The sequence below is a fragment of the Mustela lutreola genome, chromosome 17, assembly GCF_030435805.1.
Source record: "Mustela lutreola isolate mMusLut2 chromosome 17, mMusLut2.pri, whole genome shotgun sequence".
In the NCBI taxonomy this organism is placed as follows: domain Eukaryota; kingdom Metazoa; phylum Chordata; class Mammalia; order Carnivora; family Mustelidae; genus Mustela; species Mustela lutreola.
Window position 1 is genome coordinate 29,272,748 of NC_081306.1, and position 23,718 is coordinate 29,296,465.

Here is a 23,718-nt window from a genome sequence, read left to right on the forward strand (position 1 = left end):
GCCTGCTTCCCCCTCTCTCTCTGCCTCTCTGCCTACTTGTGGTCTCTGTCTGTCAAATAAATAAATAAAATCATAAAACAAAACAAAAAACCTGGGCCCAATTTTCCCAAAAGTATGATTCTGATCCCAAAAGTATGATTCTGATTCTAGTCTCTATGATGTTATCCCTTGAAGACAATGTCTCTAATTGACTTGAATTAGTTTACTAAAGAGCATACCCCCATTTGTTGTAGGAGATGAACAATATTTTAACCTATGCTCACGTAAGTAACTTGGTGCATAATCCCTTTTCTATTAAACCATAGTGCAAGGACCAATGCCGCGTTTTTGAGAGAACCCCAAGCTATTTTTCTAGAATGGCCGTATGCCTATATATCAGGCGTCCTGTTTTCACTCCCTTTGTGGAGCACCTACCCTGGAGGTCATGTAATAACCAATGACCAAAAAACAATCAAAAAGCCCAAACATCCAGGTCGAAGTGCCATCCCTGCCTGGAGATGAGTAGACTGCTCAACAGATCCCGGGCAGGCATCTCAGACCAGGCCTGTGCTGGGGAAGCTGGTTGCTGGCTTTGGGCGCAATCAGGAAGCCAGCAAACTGACTGGAGAGTGCAGCCAGGGTTAACAGGACTGATGACCTTTTCGCAGCCAGGCCATGGGCGGACACCCGCTCAGGGAGCCAGGCTAGGAGTCTGCCCAGAGCCGGCGCTGGCCACGCTTGCAGCCCCCCAGGGCTTCGGTCCCGCGCCCCAGCCCGGGCCGGCCTCAGGAGGGAGGGGGGCGGGGGCGGCGCAGAGAAGGGGCTTTGCTAATTGCCAAAGCGGGTAGTGAGCTCGGGGAGGACTCAGGAGGGATGGGGGCGGGGGCGGGTCGAGGGCGGCGGGAGAAGGGACTTTGCTAATTGCCAAAGCGGGAAGTAAGCTCTCGGAGGATGTGGCGGAGAGTCTGGGAGGAGGTGGAGCGGCTGGCGGAGGAAAGGCACGCAGCGCCGCGGTGCTGTGCTGCGGCCCAGTCGGGACTGCAGGACCCACCGGACTCGCCGTCCGTGGGCTCCTGCGTGAGGCCCTGCAGTCCCGCTCCTGCTGCCTGCTGCCCCTTCCCGCCCCAAGGCTTCTCCGAACCACCCTCTGCGCACAGGTAAAGTTACACCGCGCCGCGCCCTCACCAGGAGCAGAAAGCTGGGGACGCGACCTGGGGGCGGGGAGGGGGGTTGTCTAGGCCCAGCCTCCCAGGAACCCCAGGGCACCGGGACCACCCCGGACGCTGGGCCGAACCCGGGTCCGCATGGGGTCGGGCTGGGGACAGTGCCTTGCGAGGTGCCCCCCACCAGCGGGCGCACTAGCCCCCATCGTTGGGCACCCCCACTCCCGCGTGCTGAGGACCACCTTCCCTCCCCAGCCTTGGCCCCGCTGCTTTTGTTCTGGACTTGGGATCCCAGGTGGAAACTAGACCCTCAGACCTCCCTGGCAGCAAGGAGGGCAGGGAGGGATTCTTGGTCTTCTGCCCTGGCTCTTCCTCTCTCCCCATTCACAAGCCTTCTGGCTTCCCTTTCCTCTCCTCATTGTCAGTTTTATTAAATGGTTTTCTTCTGCATGTTGACCCGAAGAGCTATTTCATGAAAGAATATACACGAAACTGAGTCGGAGCCCACCTGTGAGAGCCCACCTGTAGAGGCCTTTCTTTAGAATGGTCTCTGGTTCTAGCCTCAGTTCAGAATACTGCATGTACCTGAGGACCTAGTCCAGATGTTTCTTTCATCTCTGACTTGAATTTGAAATCCTCCTCAGACTTCAGCTTCCAGGATTTCTCCAGTCCTTGCTCTCCCACTGTCTTGGTGGGGATCCGCCATGAGTGTTGAACCCAGGAATGAATGAATGATATATACCACAGATCGCTGGGGCTTTGTCTTGTTTTGCTGAGGTTGGAAAGGCTTGGGAGAGACCCCCTGTATGCAGATACAGAGCAGCATGCAATTGCTTAGATAAACGTGATCCCCACTATATTGCTTGGGCATTGAACATTTCGCCCTTAACCTGTGGCTTGAGCAGTTAGGAGGAGACAATCTGGAGGTGAATCAGAAGATGGCTGAATCCACATGGTGGTGGTCTGGGTTTGGGAGATTTTCCTGGAGATTCAAACGAAAGATCTAAATTCTTCCAGTGGGGAGTGGTAAACATTTTATGGATGGGAGATGGAAAATAAATGGTCTGGTTAACCTTTCCCTCCCCCTCAAAACCCATTATTTGAAAAAACAAAAAGAGAAGTGAAGGGAGAAATCCTCCCACTCCCATCCCCACTCACCTCCATAGCCACCTCCTCTTCCAAGAACCGAACAAACAAGGTGCCAAGAAGTGTTAGGTACCAGCAGTGGTCTCAGATCTCATTCAAGGATCATGGTGAAAGGCATTCAGAGATTGTGGGGGCACAGGGATCCAATTAAGGGGGACAAGTTTAAGGTTTGCCTGGCCCCCTAAAAATTAATGGCACTAGAGAAGATGAGTTTTGGGAACTATAGGTTAATGGATACAATGTGTAAAAAGCTTCAGTGAGTCATGGTGGGAAGAGGCCATGAGGGCAGCAAATACAGTCTTAGATGATGTTATTAATAGCACTACAGGCTCTAGATTTCCTGTGGTGGCAAGACCAGCCCGGCCAAAGTGGATACTCACAACCTGGAACAGAGGGTCTTGGAGATCCCAGCACGTGAGTTATGATGAGAAGGTAAAATGATAGGAGGTGTCCTTTGGAAGGGCTGTCTCCTTGACTTTAAAAGGGAGAACCCACATCTGTAGGTGAAATCTTTTTGGCTACAAAGAGGGCCGAGGCCTCCTAAGGTCAAGGTCTCCTCGTCACTTGCAAAGATGTTGAAGAACATATTCAGACATTTCAAAGATGTCCTCATGTCCATCGGTTCCCACTCTGGAATTCTATCAATAAGGTGAGAGTTCCTCTAGTTGCAAAAAAGATCTAAAAAGACGTCCCTTTCTCATGTAATTTCTGTAACCTCCAGGGCACACCCACCTCCACCTTCCAGCTCTGTAATGAAGCCACAGCTGGTGCCAATTTGTGGAACTCCTTAAAGGCTATTCTCCCTTATATACCCCCGGACCAAGTTCCCATGCTCCCTCACCTGATTTCCTGCACTCACCTCCCACCTGGTGTGTTCACACCTGCAAGTGCCTTTTACCAACCCCTTTGCCAAAAGGCAGCCAGAGTGACCTTTCAAAGACCTATCAGTTCCTGGCATTTGTCTCCATAGAAATCTGCACTGATCTTCTAACAAATTCCCAGTCCTCCAAAGGCACCCATAATCCTCGCATCAGTTTCTTCATAGCCCTCCAACTGACTGATGCCTGTTCTGCCCCATCTCTCTGCCCTTCAACCACACTGCCTCCCTCTTCCTGTGGAGACCCCTCATGGCGCCTGCCTCCAAGCACAGGTGATTCCCATTGATGGGAAGACCCTCTTCCTCTCCCCTATCTCCCCACTCCAGTTACTCCCAGTTATTCCTGAGCTCACAAGCCCCATGGTACACACTCTCCATGCAGCCTGCTCTCTCTTTTCTAGCACTGGCCTCCGTTTCTAGCTGTGGTTGTGTCATGGATGTCCCTCCCCAGCCAGCCTCCAAGCTCTCCTTCCCTTTAGCTCCAACACCTGACACAGTGCCTGGCACGTAGTAAGCCCTGGCTAGCTTCTAAGAGCCTCACTGAGGGACTGAAAGCATTTTAAAAACGTCACCACGTAGGCTCCAAACTGTAGGCAGAAAAATCTTTGCCTGGATTGACATTTTAGAGACGTATTCGTCAAGTTGGATATGTTCACTGACTTTACCTTGTAAAATTAAAAAAAAAAAAAAGGACCTCTGTATCGCTTCGCATCTAACGAAGGCACATGTATACTATTAGACCACGTTATGAGCTTAATGGAAGGAGACAAGATGTTTTCGCTAAGAAAATGTATAAGACTGTTGAGGTCAAGTGGGAGGAAACAGTCCGTTTGTTGGAGCATTGCTATCTTACTCTATCACAGCCACTCATAAAAATCTGACACGGGGTGAGTCAGAATTGTCTGTCGGAGATGAGTCAGATCTTGCTCATGTTCCTACAGACATGAAATCCAGGAATGAAGAAGGAGGCTTTGAAAGCCTGGGTTGAGGAGGCGGTGTGGTTCACTGCGATGAGCTAAGTGCCCAGGGCCACCGGAGGACATGCGGGCCTGTGTCCTTCCTTTGTTCTGGGGTCCCTCTTGCACCATGTGGTGAGGCTGGTGGCTGGGAGCAGCTCAGGACAGGACCCGGTGGCATCTTACCTCTCCCACCCTCCTGTGGGCTCCAGTGGGCTCCAGTAGGTCCCAGGGGACAGCCTGCCTTCCTTGCAAAGCCCAGTAGCACTGGGAGCAGAAACTGGGACCAAAGAGTGAGCACCCTGTTTGACAAGCTGGACCAGCCACCTCTTCTCCAGATGCAGGGGGAGCCCTGGCATGCTGACTCCTCCCTTCTCCCTTTCCCCTTTCCTCTCTTCCTCCCTCTTCCCTTCCCCTCTCTCCTTCCCTGGTGGTGCCCTTTCCCAATGCCCACTTCATCCCTTTTCCTTTCTACATGCCTGTCTTCTAGAGTTTCTTCTCTTTCCTCCCCATTACTTCCCTTCATCTGAATCTCCTCTTTGGTCCCTTTGTCCCTGCTCTCTGCTCCTCCTCCCCTTCCCTGGCCCCTGTTCCCCTCCATCCCGACTGCAGGCAGAGCTGGACTAACATGCTCACTTGCTAGCTCAGCCACCCTCCAGAGAATCACTCCTTGGTGGCCACCTTCCTGACCCCCTGGTCCCTTCTCCACTTGTTCAGATATTGCTCTGAAGTCTGAGGAGGACAGAGGCGGGGCTGCCACAGAATCAGGCCAGAGGAGAACCAAACCATGTGTCCACACTGTCCCCCAGCACTGCTGCTCTGAGAGCTTTCAGAGTCCTCAACAGGGTTAGGATTTAGGGGCTTCTTCAGAACCGGGAGTGAAAACAACCATAGGTCAAAAGAAAAGCTATGGCCCCCACACAAAAATAATAATCACAAATGAAAACTATGTAAACTCTGAAGTCCCAAAGTCGAAGAATTGCCTTGAATCTGTCGCCAGAAAGCACCCAAGGCCTCACTCTCTGGGTTCTGGGTGCCCTGGGAATGGCAGGAGGCTCTGACATGCTCCTGCCAAACGATGGGGGCTAGCCCGCCCACTGGCGGGGGGGTGGGGGTTACTTCGTGCAGCGCTGTCCCCGGCCAGACCCCTGGCGGACGGGGTGCAGGGAGGCGTCCGGGGTGTTCCCGGTGCCCTGGGGTTCGCGGGAGGCTGGGCCCCGACACCCACCCACCCCGCTCGTGCTCGTGGCCCGGGTTTTCTGCTCCAGGTGAGGGCGCGGTGCGGTATCACTTTACCTGTGAGCAGAGGGTCCTCCGGAGAAGATATGGGGCGGGGAGGGGCAGCAGGCAGCGGGAACAGGACAGCGCGGCCTCGGAGGCTAGGCTGGAGCACGGGAGCGCAAGGGCGGCGAGTACTGTAGGTCCTGCAGTCCCGACTGGGCCGCAGCACAGCACCCTGGCGCTGCGCGCCCCTCCTCCGCCAGCCCCTCCACCTCCTCCCGGACTCTCCTCTGCATCCTCCTCGCGCTCACTTCCCCCCTCAGGAATTAGCAAAGCCCCTTCTCCGGGCCGATCCCGCCCCGCCCCCGCCCCCCTCCCTCCTGAGTCCTCCGCGAGCTCACTTCCCGCTTTGGAAATTAGCAAAGCCCCTCTCTGCGCCGCCCCCGCCCCCCTCCCGCCTGAGGCCCGGGCCCTGGCTGGGGTGCACGGCAAAGCCCAGGCGGGCTGCGAGCATTGCCAACGCCCACTCTGGGCAGCCTCCTAGCCTGGCTCCCTGAGCAGGTGTCCTCGCGCGGCCTGGCTGCAAAAAGATCATCAGTCCTAAATGCCAGCTGCACTCTTGGGTCAGTTTGCTGGCTTCCAGATTGCGCCCAAAGCCAGGAACCAGCTTCCCCAGCACAGGCCTGGGCTGAGATGCCTGCCCGGGATCTGTCTGAGCAGTCTCCTCTTCTCCATGCAGGGATGGCACTTCGACCTGGATGTTTGGGTTTTTTGTTTGTTTTTTTTGGTCATGGGTTATTACATGACCTCCAGGGTAGGTGCTCCACAAAGGGAGTGAAAACAGGACACCTTGATATATAGGCATACGGCCATTCTAGAAAAATAGCTTGGGGTTCTCTCGGAAACGCGGCATTGGTCCTTGCATTATGGTTTAATAGAAAAGGGATTATGCACCAAGTTACTTAAATGAGCATAGGTTGAAATCGTTTACTGAGAGTAAATATGTAAAATAGTTATATTTTAACTATAAATCTATCATCAATCATAAATCTATTACACGAAGGTTACAGGCAATTGAAATGCAAGAGCACTCTCTTCAGGGTTTTAAATAATCCGTGTCTGTCTTGGCACATGAGAATGCAAAGATAGGAAATGGTTTGTAAAAGATCATATAATAGCTTTTACTAATTCTATTTATTTGACAGACAGAGATCACAAGTAGGCAGAGAGGCAGGCAGAGAGAAAGATGGGGAAGCAGGCTCCCCGCCAAGCAGAGAGCCTGATGAAGGGCTGGATCCCAGGACCCTGAGATCATGACCTGAGCCCAAGGCAGAGGCTTAACACGCGGAGCCACCCAGGCGCCCCCAGATGAAATACATTTCTGACTTAGAAACTCCATATAGAATTTTTTTGTCCATGATGACAACTGAAGAAAATGTGTCATCCCTAAACCTAACCTTAACCCCTAACAACGCTGAAACCTAAGCTGACCTTAAAGCCCAAACTAGAACCCTGAATCCCAAACCTGAAATGGAACCCAAAGCCTGTACCTGAGCCCTGGATCCAAGCCCTGAACCACGAACCCAAACCCTAAACCAGACCTCCAAGTCATGAACCCTGAACCCAAATCTCAGCATGAAGCCAAACCCCAAATTTGACCTTGAACTTTATCCCCTAAGCCCTGAGTCTTAAAGCCTAAATCATAAACTTAAAGCCCTAAACTATAACTCTGTTCCCTTGTCCTTCACTCTAAATCCTCACCCTAACACTAAACCCAAAGCCTGATCTAGAACTCTGACTAAAACCTGAACCTGAACCCAAATTCAAACCCTTCACCACACTTTGCTTATGCACTTGCCATTGATGGATATTTGCAGTTTCTACCTTTTGATTCTTGTGAACATTGTTTGGGTTGGGGGCTAGGGTTAGGGTCTTGGATTAGGGTAGGGTCCAGGCTTGAGACCAAGTTGAGGTCAGAGTGTGGGTCTGCATCAGGGCCATGTTCAGTGCCACTCTTTGGGTCAAGGACTGTTGTAATTCCACATTGTTTCCAATTCATTGTTCCTTAGCTATTTGGGGGGAAGTTGGGGGGTATTGGGCTCCATGCAGCTTGAATTTCCGGAATGAAATGGCGTCAGCTGGACCCCGGGAGGGAGCAGGACCTTCCACTGAAGGGTGAGCTCCCACAGTCCTGCACTGCCTTCCACCGCCTGCAGAGGGCGCCAGACCGCAGCTCCCGCCCTGAGCCCAGGCTGCGCAGCCACAGCTGGGTTCGGAGCCCCGGAGCCCCGCCTCTTCAGGACCCACTGTGGAGACTTCTGGAGAATGTGGGGCGCCTCCCACCCTGACAGGACAAGCTGAGGAGGGTGTGGCTCTGCAGCCACACTGACCGGACCCGTTGTGGAGGACGCGCCCACACTGGCAGCAGTCCGACCTCCTAAGGACTCTGGAGGAGGTGAGGAGAAGCCGCCTGAGTGGACTGTCAAGGGGTTCGTGGTCTCAGGACCCCACAGAGGAAGGGCGCCCTGTGTAGACACTGGGGCTTCCGTCGTTTTGTGTGAGGAGACGTGGCCTCCTGCTGTGCTGTGCGCGGGGCTGTGGGGTCCCCCCTTTCTGGGCTCGGGTGCTCCTCGGTCCTTGTCTGTGTTTGTGTGCTCGCGGATTCGGTTCCTGGGGCTCCTCAGATGGTCTGCAGTCAGGGAGCGTCCGCCTGCTTCGGTGCTTGTGCTCCCCCCACCTCAGCCCTGCGGGGTCCTTCCCGTGTCCACACCCACTCCAGGCTTGTGCCGAGTCCCGAAATTCAGGAGCCAGAGTGAGGACTCTGTAGACGGTTTTGGGGAGAGTAGGTATTTTCCCAGTGTGGGTTCTTCCCTGAGCACAGTGCCTCCCCATCTCCGTGTGTCCCCCTCCCTGTCTGTCGTCATTGTTGCAGGGCTGTCAGAGGACAGGTCTGTCACCTTCTTGGTTCAGGGGCCTCCCGGGTATCTTGCTGCCTTGGATGCAGGTGTAAATGAGATCGTTCTCCGTAGTCTCTTTCTGATGGTTCCTTCTGAGCACGTAGGAGTGCCACTAATTTGTGCATATTGATTTTTTTCCTTGCAAGTTCTTGAATGTATTAGTTCGATTTGCCTTAAACTCCATCTGCCAGTTATTTGACCAGCAGCATGGGTTTATTTGGGAAGAGCAGAGAATGGCAGTCTGGGCTGAGCAAGCTACGGTCCCATCACAGGCAAGTGCGAGAAACAAAGGAGAGGAACATTATTTCATGGAGGAGGAAGAAGTTGGGAAGGGTGCTTGAAGGAAAGTCCCCTGGAGAAAGGCAGAGTGATGGAGAATTCTCACCAGCTGAGCTGCAAAGCTCCTACAAAAAGTCAGGAGATGAACCTCCGGCTTCCCCTGTGGGGCCTGGAATTGGTGAGTCTCTCCTGTGGGGGATTGCAATGTGGGGTCTGTAATGGGCACTGAGCACCAGGCGCCCCCTTCCAGCCTCCCCTTCTGGCATCCCCCGTCCACTTTACTGGGGCTTCCCTTCCTGCTTTTGCACAGTTCTAACCAGCTTGTGGTGGAAGGTTGTGGAAAACTGAAATTCCAAGTCCACTGCTTCTACTGCACCTGAGATACAGGGGTCCATTATTTAATCCTCCCATGAGTCTCTTGCTAACATGTGTCCTCTCCATGTTGGGTGACCTGGATCTGGGAGGGCTTGGCCTCCATCCCAAAGTCTGATGTTCTCCCTGCTTCCGTGTCGTCGTGCTAACATGGATGTTTGGAAGAGTCATTTCCTCTGCGGTGATTTCAAAGTGCAGTCAGCTTGTTATAGCAGCACAAATACGTGCTGTCTCCACACTCAGATTCCCCAGCCGTCATTTCTTTACCACGTTTGCCACTTCACACGGGATGCTTCAGTGTGTTTGATCCCACACCAGGACAATGTCCTGCAGAACCACCACATAACCTGAAATGAGGAGATCATTACAGAACCCATCCAAGGGTTAGTGTTAGGGACCAGGGACATGGCAGGACTAACCTGAAGACCCCATGGAGAGCTGTCTGGGTGGCTGAGTTGACAGTGTACGTGAGGGTGTCTGGCTCTGGCTTTGTGTCCAGGAGTCAGCTCTGTGTGGGTGTGTCCTCAGCTGGGCATGCAGATTTCTGCTCCTCTGAATCCTTTCCGGAGTTCCAAATGGCACAGTTTCCTTCTGGGCGGCAGGCTGAGTCCTCTGGGATTGCCCAGGTGTCCCCAAATTGTAGGGCACCTACTGCAAGGCCTTAGGGGTCAGAATCCTGAGAACCAAACCAAAGGTTATGGTTAGGGCCCACCACATGGCAGGCCCGATCTGCCAGCACTCTGTCCATCTTTCTGGGGGAGGGGGCAGTCGAGGGATTTGTTCAGGGTGAGTGTCAAGCTCCAGGTTTGCATCCAGGGGCCTGCTGAATATGGGGGTGTCCAGAGGTAGGAATGCAGATTTCAGTTCCTCTGAATCCTTTCTGGGGTTCCAAATGGCATGGTTCCTTTCAGGGTGGCAGGGTGAGTCCTATGGTGTTCCTACTGTCTTCAATCTCTGAGGCTTTGGAGCCAGGCCGTCGGGGACAGACCTCTCAGGACAGAATCTAGGCTTAAGAGTTTGTGCCTATGGGCATGGCTGCACTGATCTGAAAGCACTGTGGCGAGGATCACAGGGGTCTGAGTTGAGAGCATGGTTCAGGATCAGTATCAAGGTCTGGGTTTGTGTCCAGGGGACCGCTGAATGTGGGGGTGGTCTCAGATGTTCAAGACGATTTCCCCTACTCTGAATCCTTTCCAGCATTCCAAATAGCCGGTGGCAAGCTGAAATCTCTGGGATTTCTCAGGTCTTGCCCTTGCCCTTGCAAGGGCAAGATACTTTTTACAGTAAAAGAATTCACCAGATGAGCTGAACAGCAGAAAAGACACAGCTCAGGAGTAAATCAGTGAACAGGAATATCATGCCAAAATCTTCTTTGAGAACACACTACAGAGCAAGGGAAGATAGGAGAGAAAGCTGAGATATAAAGGACAAACCCTCCAACTTTCCAACATCATTCCCTACTTGTTTATTTCCATTGCTGTCAGCTCCTCCCCAGTCAAAAATAAGTCACCTGAGCCAGCCTTTTTTCTTCCTGAGTTTGGGGCACTGCAAAGCCCACCAGAGGGGCCAAGGGCACCCCTGTACCTGCTGAGCTGAGCCCATTTGTACCCCAACATGGAGAAGGTACCAGCCTGGCCCTCTGGTGCTCCATGGTCTGTGGCAGTCCTTCCTTCTGGACCCTGCTTTGCTGCTCTTCCTTCCCTAACCCTGGTCTCAAACTAGGGATTGCTCCTGGAGGAGGAACTCAGGGAGATGAGGCTCAGGAGGGCCTCCCTGCCTGGAATCTCCGTGTGAGGAGTGCACAGCCAACAGATTTTGCGCAGGGACTTGCAAAATGCAGAGAGGCAGATTTCCTTTCTCTCTTTCTCTCTCTCTCTCTCTAGCCTCATACCAACCGGGAGTTCTTAGAACTTTCTTCAGTGACTTCTAGGTGTAGCTTGGCCACTATTTCCACAGAAAGGCCACTTGAGCATGATCAAACCCACGTATAAGCAATTACATTAAAAAAAAAAAAACAATAAGCCAATGCACACAGACCTTTGACAGCAGCACAGGACGCTCAAGGGACCAGAGTTCCTACCTTGGGCAATAGTGGTAGAGGCCGGGTTCTGCCACGCAGGTCCCTAGACCTTTGGCAGTTTCCATGATTGCAAATCCAGACATTCAGAATCCTGAGGGGCAACATACTAACCACAAAAGAGCAAAAATTCATCAGGATTCAGAGAGTGGAAATCCATTTGTACTGGAAAAGAAAGAAGTAGGCTTGCTGTGAATCCAGCAGGGAGGACAGGCATAGATAAAGGCTGGTGTATGGGTCACGGAAACTATTGTTTCTCAAGGGTCATGCTGTCTCTGTAAAATGCTATGAGGACTGTCTCTTGGGGAACTCCTGCTTTCCTACCAGTGACGCCCCCAGATTCTGCTTTGCTAGTCCCATGGATTCCTGGGGATACCCAGTTGATAAGCTACGCTGTCCTCATGACAACACTTGCTAATGGACTGAATGTGTGTGTCTTGTCCCAATTCAGATGTTGAAGCCCTGACCCTCAAGGAGTGCCATCAGGAGGTATGGGCTTTGAGAGGTGATGAGGTCATGAGATTGGAACACTTGTGAATGAGATAAAAGCACTTCTGAGAAAAGACCTGAGAGATTGTTCTGCCAGCTGTCATCCATGCAAGGCTACAACAGAAATATGGGCATCTATAGATAATGAAGCAGTCTCTTGCTAGATATCAGATCTCCCAGGATCTTGCTTTTGGACTTCTCAGTCTCTAGAACTGCAAGGAATAGTACATGTTTTGCTGTTTCAGCCACCCAGTCTGTCATCATTTGTTGCAGCAACTTGAACTGAATAAGGCAGAGCCCAAGTCCTGGTTAATCCCTGCTTCTACTCATTTCCCCTCAGAAAGAGCTTCTAATCCAGAACTGACCTCTGCTTTCCATTCACGTGCTTCAGACTCCTTCTGTGAGAGCCCAGACTTTGTAAAAGACTCTTCCCTCATGGCAACCAGCATTCTGTGACTCCTGAGGAATGTCCTCCCTGACTATATTGAGTCAATCAATCTGATTTTGATTCTGGAGTCCCAGGATCAAGGACTGCATCAGGCTCCCAGCTTCATGGGGAGTCCGCTTCTCCCTCTGACCTTCTCCCCTCTCATGCTCTCTCTCTCACTCTCTCTCTCTCTCTCAAATAAATAAATAAAAATCTTTTAAAAATCTGATTTTAACGGACCATAAGCTTGTTCTTGCTGGTCTTTGGAAGATTAGGCATTAGCCCTTCGGAGAAAGTTCTGAATGTCTGCTTCATGAAGGGGTGAACTGTGTCCCCAAAGTCTAATCACAGATGCTGAGACAAATCCTCCCAGGTGCTGGTTTTTCAAAGCACTTAATGCTTTGGCTTTGAAGTTCCTCACTTGACAGTTCTGCTTTAATCAGTTTGTGACAAAACAACCAATTGGTGGTGGATGCAAAGTGCACTGATAAAGTTAATGTCAGGGAACAATTTTTTGAGTATCAAGCATGTGCATGTGTGTGCACACACATATCCATGTGCTAAGCATTATGGTAAATGTCTGACAAGAACTAAAACATCAAAATGTCAGGATACCCCATTAGCTGATATTTTTATTATTCCTACATCCTAAACTATGAAAATCAGGGTCAGAGAATAAGAAGTGGCAAAAAGAATCAAGATTTGAGGCAGTTCGATTTCACAGCCAGCCTTGATCAATAGGCATGTACACCTGTGTCTACTTTCAGCTCTGTGTAACCTTGCCATAACCTTGGATAAGCCATTCATCTCTCAAGTTCAGGTTCTTGGTCCAAAGAGGGAAGGGGCACAGGTTGAGTACCTCCGGTGGGACTTCCTGGCAGGCTTGTTCATCCAAGCATTCCTGTTTCAGTTTGAGTAATTGAATCAAGTCTTTGTTTTACCGAAGGCCAAGCTTGTCCAGTGTGTCCATGCCACCAGCCAACAACATTTGTCCATGCCATGTAACAACTGAGCAACGTTCATAGGAATGGGGGGAGGAAAAGATGTCCACAGGTGTTGACAGATGTTCTGCATGGAGGGACAGGAGCTGGGGCCATCACCTGCTGTTTCTAGTGGCCTTCTCTGTCGAGTTAAAATAAATGGCAATAATTTGCAACGACAGGGATGAAAGTAGAGGGTATTATGCCAAGCGAAATAAGTCAGTCAGAGAAAGACAATTATCATATGATCTCACTCATATGTGGAGTTTAAGAAACAAAACAGAATCATAGGGGAGTAAAGGAAAAAAATAAAACAAGATGAAGTCAAAGAGGGAGACAAACCAGAAGAGACTTTAAAAAAAAAAAGATTTTTATTTACTTATTTGACAAACAGAGATCACAAGTAGGCAGAGAGGCAGGAAGAGAGAGAGAGGAGGATGCAGACTCCCCAGGGAGCAGAGAGCCTGATGTGGGGCTCGATCCCAGGACCCTGAGATCATAACCTGAGTTGAAGGCAGAGGCTTTATCCCACTGAGCCAGCCAGGTACCCCTCAGAAGAGACTCTTAATCACAGTAAACAAACTGAGGGTTCTTGGAGGGGAGGGGGATGGGTGGATGGGGTAACTGGGTGATGGACATTAAGGAAGGCATGTGATACAGTGAGCACTGGGTGTTATAAAAGACTGATGAATCACTAACCTGTATGTCTGAAACTAGTATTATATGTTAATTAATTGTATTTAGATTAAAATTTTCTTTAAAAATAATTTTAAAATAAAATAAATAACAATCAAATAATGATCAGAGTTATCCAGCAGGGAGTATCAGATCTAGATGTCAGTTAAATTTAAGGGGCTTGCCGAAGTTTAGGAGAGTCACGCTAGGTCATTTTCCTGTGTGGGGAAGTCTTCAGGGGCAGTTCCAAAGACAAAGAATATTAATATTTCTCCTTCCCCCATTCCTCCTAGAGCCAAAGATGTTTCCTCCACTCACCCACTGGCCCTGTATGTAGGTGTTGCTTTCTCTCTACCAATCAAAAAATCAGTGAGTAACTAGAACTTCACCTTTTCCAGTATCCCCCTACCCCCGACCTTTTGTCTTTAATGGCCATGGGCAACAGGGACAAAGACATTTTTTAAAAACTTACAGAGATCTATTATGCTCTACTACCTTGGCCCGCATGGGCCACTGCAAAGGGATTCTGTGAACCGTGTACTCAGATGAATGGTCATTATCTTCAAAAAGGCAGGGGCAGTGATAGACACAGGAATCAAAAAAGCAAGAGTTAATGGACCATCAGAATAATGGAGTACCAACACTTTTTTGTCCTTGGCTTGAATCCTCAAGGTCCAGTGTCTCAACAGAATTTTCATTTTGGTCTCATCTGACTCACTTGTCCACCCCTGGGCCAGTTGGCAGTTATACTGAGAACTGGAAATTTTCCTTAGAAGAGAGAAAGAGTATTTGTCAGGTAAACCAAGGAAATGTCCATTATAGGAAGTTAGGCCTTTTGTCGTGGTACTCCATTAGCACCCTCCTGACTGTTAAAGAAAAAAAAAATTTGTGACACCCATTAAAGACAGTAAGGAAGATTTTATTCAAGGGATGCTACTACGATGGGATTTTATTTTATAGTATGGGAGAGAAATCTGGCTCAGCTCAGACAAATGGAGATTTACAGCTAAAGAGCATGGTGGGGGTCACTGAATGTAAAATTAAGATGGAACATCAAGGGTAAGGATGAAGGGATTCTGGCTAAACCATCTGGACAGTAATATTGTTGAAGAAAGGCTAGGGTCATAAACTATTGAGATCAGGGGATAAGGAATTTTTTAAAAGACTTATTAATATATTTTAGAGAGAGGGAACAGGGGTAGGGGTAGAGGGAGAGGGAAAGAGAATTTTAATCAGACTCTTCACTGAGCATAGAGCCTGAGGTGAGGCTTAATCTCAGGACCGTGAGATCATGACCAGAGCAGAAACCAAGAGTCAAACGTTCAACCAGCTGCACCAACCAGGTGCCCTGGGAATAAGGGATTTGATCAGATATTAAGCATTATAGATACTGAAGCACCTGGGTGGCTTAGTTGGTTAAATCTCTGGCTTTGGCTTAGGTCATGATCTGATCCCAGAATCAAGCCTGGCATTGGGCTTGCTGCTCAGTGGGGAGTCTGGTTCTCTCTCTCCCTCTGCTATTCCCCCTGCTCAGGCTCTCTCTCTGTCAAAATAAATAAATCTTAAAAAAAAAAAAAGAGTGGTAAGATACCAGGGGTGAGAGATAAGGAATTTGATCAGATATGAAGAGTAGGATAGGAGATTGCTGAAAAATTGACTAAGCAGATTTCTTGCTAAAACTGGGCTAAGTGGGCGGAGCCTGAGGTCAAGGCTGGACAGAAAGAGGACTCAGAGGAACTTGACTCCAGTCTGGTCAAGGAGAAAATCTTCATCATCCATGACCATTGTATTTTCTGCAGTCACACATTTTACTAATTCTTTTATCAGACATTCAGTGAACGAGAAACATGAACACAGCAGCAATAATATAACAAATGTAAGTGCTCTAGCAGAGACAAAGGCAGTATAGGAATCCACTTCATCAGATTTAGAATATGCATGACTCCATGACTGAATTACTATCACTGCTTGACTGTTGAGATTAAGATGTAGTACAGAGGATCAGAGGGAAGGAAGGGAAATCTGAATGGGAGTTATCAGAAAGGGAGACAAACCATGAGGCACCTTTAACTATAGGAAACAAACTGAGAGTTGCTGGGGCGGGAGGGGAGTGGGAGACATGGAGTAACTGGGTGATAGGCATTAAGGAGGACACGTGATGTGATGAGCACCAAGGGTTATCCACAACTGATGAGTTACTAAATTCTCTGAAACCAATGATGTACTATCTAATGGCTAATTGAATTTAAATATCTAAAAAAGACACTTAAAAAAAAGATGTAGCATAACTCACAATATCCTTTGAGTGGAAGAATGTGCGGACTTTCCACACCTCTGCTGTCCAAGTCCCATGGCTAGTAGCCACATGTGGCTAATGACCACTTAAAAGGTGGCCAGTTCAAATGGAGAAATGCTGTAAAAGCAGGATAAACACTGGCTTTCAAAGACATATTGTAACCAAAGGTCAGAGAGTATTGCCACCCTCACATCACAAACATCGCATGACTTCTACAGCTAATGAGAGTGGGACCCAAGATGGGAGAGGTCAACCTGAAAGTCCAGGATGTCAGAAAGAATATGGGGAAGAAAGAGTCACAATCCTGGAGTGGATGGGCTGAGGACTGTCAGATTGCCTTTCTTTTTTTTTTTTTTTTTTTTTTTTTTTTGGTGATTCTGTCTGTATACGGACAAGGATAATTCACTGGAGATGACATCTGTATGCCTCACCTTTTCAAGGGAAAATTATGAAAACGCATATACACCCACAGCCATAGTTTAATTATATTTGAAATGTATTCAGAACTACTCCAGTCAGTAAATTGCATATTTTCACATTTAGCTTCTCAATTTTCTCTTCGGCACCTCCCATTCTTGAAATGCCAACACAAATCCCATCTCTTGACTAAGGACCATAAACTACCTCACTATCAGAGTCTACACAGTTCATTCATTCATTTGATTCATTCAAAGCAACCTAATCTTGAGTGATGTCTTAGGCGCTCTTCTAGGGACTGGTGACACGGTGAACAAAATAGGTAAAGATCTCACTTTCATGGAGCCTATCTGGTATTTAGGGGAAAATCTTTCCTTATCAACATAAAAAGACTTATTATGGATGTTGCTTAGAATTTCAGGTTTTTTTTTTTTCTTGACAGTATCTCAGGTGATCATCTTTGAGGGGGTTCTCCTGAAAAATACCTTTGGGGGGTGCTGACTCGACTTTCTGAGTCAGACACTTTCCTAAAGACAGGGGTCACAGAAAAAGTGACAACTGTCACTCTTGCAGTAAGAACAGGGATCACAGTACTTGAAACAGAGATATGCTGCTCAGCTGTCAGAAAGTCCACAAGGCTCCAAATGTGTGTGGCCAACTAATGGAACCTGTAACTCAGAGGTTGTCATCCTGAGAGCAATGGGAAATCCCTCTATTTAAGGAATCTCCTTGACGGAAGCTTGACAATGGCCTTGATTTACTTACTATGATGTTTAGGTGATTATACACATTAAGAAAAGTGCACAAGGCACTTACATTTCCATGATACCATCAAAGATATTGTTGTTTTATTAAAATGTTACATCTAGAGCTGTAACGTATAGAGTAGTTAAGTCAATCAGTATGTGGTACAGGTGAGACTATTGTAACAGCCATACTTCCATAAAAAAGAAAAATTTTTTGTGGTTTCTGATCTAGGAATCAGCCAGTGAATAATTCTATATCAGTGTCCAGTTACCGGGCTAAACATGTAATCTATTTATATTTCTGAGGGTAAGCTGAATTGTGATCACTGAGCCAGCTGTGTTCTAGTAACTACTCATTTACCCAACATAACAGATATAAGAAGGTAAAAGGCTTCTAAGGAGACTGGTTACTTATATTTTGAACCACATTTTGGCAGGTATAACTTGCAACTTGTGCTTAGTGCTAAGATTTCTGATATTTACTTTCTCCTTCCTTTGGCAAGTCAAGTTAGTTAAAAAGTAATTAGAGTTGAGTCCATTGTTTTTCTTAAATGTTTACAGAGATATAGAACTCTCAAGTTTCTTTACTAGACAGGATTAGATCACATTAGTGATAAAGATCAGAATGATTTACATTGCTAAAACGAGAACTTCCTGTCAGTTTGGAGAAAGCTCATTTTTATAACCAACATATTGGCTGGGCTAGAGATTAATGAGTGCTATGGGTGGGGTGATGAAAGTGATATATTCAATGACCTGTGGAATTTGTTCTGTAATTTCCCCACTCCTCTGGTCAGCAGAGCGTCTTCTTCAGTACCCAGCACTGCCCATAACTGCATTCAGAAAATCACTCTCCAAAAATGGTTATTTGTTTTGCCTTTTTGATAATTTTTTAAAACATTTGATTTATTTACTTGTCAGAGAGAGAGAATGAGAGCATAAGCAGGGGGAGCAGCAGAGGGACGGGGAGAAGCAAGCTTCCTGCTTGGTGGGATTGCACAAGGGCTGAAGAAGACAGAATGGGAAGGGGACAAGGAGAATAGTGGGTTTCAGATTCTTGGGAACAAAGCCCACATTTATTTCTATGTTTATCTCACTGCTCTAAACCCAGGTCACAGCACAGTGCCTGCAGCAGAGTCATGGAAGTGCTCCAGAACTGATAACTATTGCTATTTATGCTACTCAAATTCCTCCACAAAGGGCCAAGTGTCATAGCTTCTCCCAGTTCCCCACACTGAACGCAATGAAGAATCAAACTATCGGGTTAAGGATGGCGAGGGGCATTTAACAGGACCCAGATCACAGGAGCCATATTGTATTGCAGGACCAGGGGTCTTACCAGTGACTAGGTATTCACTCCTCTTGAGAGGCTAGCTCCTTGGATCTCCCTCTTCAATCCTCTGAACCCATGTCTGGCATCAGAAACAAAAGTAAACATAACGTATCGCCCTCGTTTATTTTTTACTATTATTTGTTACAGAGGAAGAGAGAGATCACAAGCAAGGGGAGCAGCAGGCAGAGGGAAGGCAGGCCCCCTACTAGAGCCTGGTATGGGATCCAATCCCAGGACCCTGGGATCATGACCTGAACCAAAGGTAGATGCTTAACTGAGTAAGCTACCCAGGCATCCCTTATTGTCCTTCTTTAAAATTTAATGTATTCTCTCTCCCTCTCTCTTTGTCCCCACTCTGTCACTCATACTCACACAATCACAGAGTCACAGACAATAGCAAGGTATTTCCCATTCTAATTCGCTAAGGCACTATGAACTTAAGCTCAACAGAATCACTTTGCCAGCTGCTGCTCTACCGTGCCCTGATCCCTGCTCTATCCCCAAGCTCGATCTGTAACTCAAGTGTCATGGTGGTGGCTCTTTCTGCCCTCCCTCCACAAGGCTGTCATCAGCACACTCTTCCCCGTGGCTCCACTCCCCGGCACTGGCTGCCTTTGGTCTACTGGTATGCCCTCTCCTAGAGCTTTTCCACTCTCCCTGAGGGGAAGACAACCCTTACTTCTCCCCTGTGGCTGTCACGTGTCCGCTATATATTGTGACGATCAGCCCAATTAAGAGATTGGGAACTAAAAGACCGGCTTCTGCTTATGGATAAAACTAACTCTGGGGTTTGGGACACATGACAGCAGCACATGGTGGTAGAACTGAGATGGTTAGGGAGTTAATCTGCATTTTCACATCTGGTCAGCAGCAGAACAAAGAGGACACCCCAGATCTCCTATCTCCCAGAACAGTACTCTTCAGGTAACTTACAGCACCATCCTTCTCCAGCTTTGGAAGTGGCACTTTTCCAACCCCAAAGTCTTGATTCTAGGCAGCACTCCGAGAGATACTCCCTCCAGAATCACCCCTGGCTGGAAGTAGTGGTTGGCCAAGGCCTCTCAAATATCTTCCATTCAGAGTTGCGCTTGCATCAAACTCAAAACTGTGGCACGTACGGGACTTTCCTGTCGGCCTCTAGCTCTAATGACCTATTGGACTTCAGAGGTGCTCTTTTATACCCACTTACCTTATAACATCAACGTGTGACTCCTCTAGAATTCTCTCCATGGTTTTTCTCCTGTACTAATTGTTATGGACTGAATTGTGTCCCCACAAAAGTCATATGAAGAATTCCTAATCTCCAGTGTGACTGCATCTGGAGATAGGGCCTACCCAGAAGGGGGTACTGAAGGCTTGGTGAGGTCACAGGAGTCCTAATCTGCTAGGACTGGTGTCCTCATAAGGGCCCTCATAAGGGCCCCCTCTCTGGGGGCCCACAGAGAAGAGGTCATCTGAGGGCACAGTTGAAAAGATAGTGATCTATAGACCAACAAGAAAATGCTCACTGGAGACCAACCTTGCTGGCACCTTGATCTGGAACTTCTGGCCTCCAGATCTGTGAGAAAATACATTTCTGCCATTTAAGCCCTCCAGCCTGTGTTTGGTATAGCATCCTGAGTAGACAAAAATATACTGATAAAGCCTTCTGTCAAGCTTGGGAGAAACTTTCTATACACTGTGCTCCATGCTTTTGGGTCTAACCCTTCTCTCCATAGCCATTGCTAATATTTGAGCCAGAGAAGTCATAAGTACTAGCAATGTTGGAATTGGATAGGGGATCAATAACCATCTAACACAGTATCCCCAGCTATGAAGAATTAACACACAGACACACAGACACAGACACACACACACACACACACACACACACACACTACAAACATGGTTATCCCACTTAATTACATTGGTGATTTCTTGATACCCAAGCCCACATGCCAGCTCCCCTTCGGAGTACTAACCTCACTATCTCCCTGTGACCTACCCACCTCCATGCAGACCTAGGACCTTATAACTCAACTCCTGCTGAGCTAATGACAAAAGTTTATGATTCAGTTCCTATCTCTCCTGCTTTATTCATGACCTCTTAAAGTCTAGTGACCCATCCTCCTCTTCTTTCTAAAAAACAAAACAAAACAAAACCCACTGCTTCCTGGGAACCTTTCAGATTTTTAAAAAATTTTTAAAATTTTTTATTTCTTTTCAGCATAACAGTATCCAGTGTTTTTGCACCACACCCAGTGCTCCATGCAATACGTGCCCTCCCCAGTTCCCACCACCTCATTCCCCCTACCCCCCCACCCCTTTTAAATCCTCAGATTGTTTTTCAGAGTCCATAGTCTCATGTTTCACCTCCCCTTCCAATTTCCCTCAACTCCCTTCTCCTCTCCATCTCCCCTTGTCCTCCATGCTATTTGTTATGCTCCACAAATAAGGGAAACCCTATGACCATTGACTCTCTCTGCTTGACTTATTTCACTCAGCATAATCTCTTCCAGTCCCGTCCATGTTGCTACAAAAGTTGGGTATTCATCCTTCTTTCAGATGTTTTTTACCTCTATAATCTACTGGAGGATAACAATGTACCAGAACCCTTGAGTGACCATTAATGCCTATTGGTCACATCGTGTATGCTACGTAGGACCCTATTCTGTGTTCTTAACAATCATGGCTTCGACTCGTTCTGAAGGTGGACTTTAACTGGAGTCTATTGTGCAAATACCTGAAGCAGGAAGTCCCCTGCCCAGTGAATGAGGCATGCAGACTTCCAGAGGTCTTGAGGTCCTCTCTTCAAATATACACATTCACTTTGAGAAATCAGGATTCCCACCCAAACGAGAGACAAATGAAAAGAAAAAAAGTAAAAAAAGAAAAGAGGAAAAAAGAGAGAGAGAGAGAGAGAGAGAGAGAGGGGAAAGAAAGGGAAGATGAAAAATAAGGTTCAGCCCAGATGGGCCCCAAAATAAGATTAATGAAGTAGACAAACAAAAAGAGATAAAAAGACTGATACAAGTATATGACAAGAGAAATATATATATATATATATATATATATATATATATACACACACACATATATGTATATATATACATGTGCAAATAAAGAAAGAACCTCGTCAAAAAGAACCACAAGTGTAAAATTTATATGCTATCAGGACAAACACAAAAAACACAGAAACACTGGTGGAAGAACATGGGAAAGTTCTTATAAATTCTCAGTGTGTGCGAGGAAGGTTGTTTTGATTCTTCCTGGATGTATCTTGATATCTTTGTTAAAGGACTCAACTTTCCTAAGATAATGGGGATTAAAAATTGGTTTACCTATAGGGGTAGTATTGATTGGGGAAAGGGGACTACTTTAGAGTTTAACTCTATATGAATATTAGAGGATAAAACTAAAAAGGAATAAACTAGACTAAACTAAAATTTTAAAAAGGGAATTCAAAAAATAAAAATGCAAAAGAAAAACATAGGTGTATGTATCGAAAAGTTAGGTTAGAAAGGTATTTGGAATTTGATGTACTGTACAACTCGCTGTGATGGTAAATAGGTTAAAAAAATTACCTATGTGTAAAAAAAAAAAAAAAAAATGAACCGGAATAGTGGGAACAAGTGAACAATACAAGTTTTCCTATGAAGTAGTGGTTGTTCTCTTGTAGTCGTTTTTTTTTTCTTTCTTGGTTTGTTTTCTCGGGGAGGGGCCTGCCACGTGGGTTGTCAGTCAATTATGAGTGGCTGCCTTCGGCTCAGGTCATGATCCCAGGATCCTGGGATCGAGTCCATCTTCAGTCTCTCTGCTCAGCAGAGAGCCTGCTTGTAACTCTCCCTTTGCCTGAAGCTCTGCCTACTTGTGCTCTCTCTGTCAAATAAATAAATAAATAAAATCTTTTTAAAAAACTGGAAGGGCTTCTCAGTCACTCTTTCCTACTATCCCCATTTGTACATAAGGAAAGGCAGTGCAAACCTGGAGGGAGGATCCAAGAATAAAAATGAAAGAAAGAAAGAGAGAAAGAAAGAAAGAAAATGAAAAAGAAAGAAAATGAAAGGAGAACTGGATGAGAGACTAGAACCAGAGCTTCACCAAAGTATAGCCTTCCAGGAAGTAGAAAATGGGATGTTTGCTTCCAGCTTGGAGAGTATTGGAGCTTGGGTAAAAGAAACAAGCAAAATACCAATGATTACGAGGCTCTGGAGGAATGGGGTGGGGTACCCAGGTGACCAGTAGGTTACAAACACTGATTCTACCCATTTTCATTAGAAAGAAAAAAAAATACCCTGCAGTTCATCCTCTTCATGCCCCTCCCTCCTGAAAAGAGAGTACAAAGCAGTGACTCTCGAGGTACATAAAAATGAGTGAGACATAAACCAACAATCACAAATGTTTCAGAAAAATCAAGCCACGGAATAAAAGAACAGCTTTAATATGTTTTATCCTTTCTTTCAAGAGAGAATATGCACCTAAGGGGGGGAAAAAGTGTTAGACATTAACATCAATGTAATTAAATTAATCATATGGATAAGCCAGAATATCTTATCATGAAATGAGAGCAGGCAGTTATAAAAATAATTAACCGATATCTTGGAAATACAAATAGCAACAGAAGTAAAAAGAAACCTTTCAAAGAGATGGGTTGAATAGCAGAATGAGCACTGCTTAAAACCAAACCAGAGAGATGGAATATCAAGCTAAGGAATTCTCTAAGAAGGCAACCCAAGGAAGTAAAAGAAAAAACCTCTGAGTGACAGGTAAGGAATTACAGAAGACAGACCTAAAAGTTCCAGTAGAAGTCTACAGACATCCCATCGGTTTGTTATCCTTCCTGCTTATCTTCTCAGCCAAAAGTAAAGCACCTTAGCGCCGTTGGACATTTTCCCAGTTATTGTTGGCTTCTGGCTCAGAGGCTCAAGTGCTGGTTTGGGCCCCAGTTTTCCCCCAGGATTCCCCTACCAGCACCTGTGACTTTTTCAGACAGCCTCCTCAGGAAGCCCAGGACAACCAGCAGCTTCAGCGCTACCCAGTCCCTAGCACTGTGCCTCCTAAGCTAACACTTCGTTACACTCTACCCGTCGAGAGCCGGTCCGAGGCGACGCCCCAGGACTCCAATGAGTCCAGCTGCCAGATGCCAATCCAGCGATGAGAAAGCTCCTGAGCTCCAGAAAGCCACATGGGGACGCTGAGCCCCAAGACCCCTGCATCATGGTCCCGCCCCTCCACGCAGACCCCGCCCCTTTATCAGCCAGGCTCTGTTGGAGTGCGGGGCCTTGTGGGAGTTGTGGTCCCCGCAGGGCCTCCAGCCTCCTGCGGGAAGGTGGGGCTGGCAGCTGGAAG

At 47.4% G+C, this 23,718-nt stretch overlaps 1 long non-coding RNA gene across 1 annotated transcript in view; it reads left to right on the plus strand.

Moving 5' to 3' along the window:
- The first annotated feature begins 931 nt into the window (after positions 1 to 931).
- Positions 932 to 23,718, plus strand: part of LOC131819851 (uncharacterized) — an 84,979-nt gene continuing 62,192 nt past the window's right edge. Inside the window, exon 1 of the long non-coding RNA XR_009349348.1 lies at positions 932 to 1,136. This is a non-coding gene — a long non-coding RNA (uncharacterized LOC131819851). The remainder of the gene's footprint in view (positions 1,137 to 23,718) is intronic.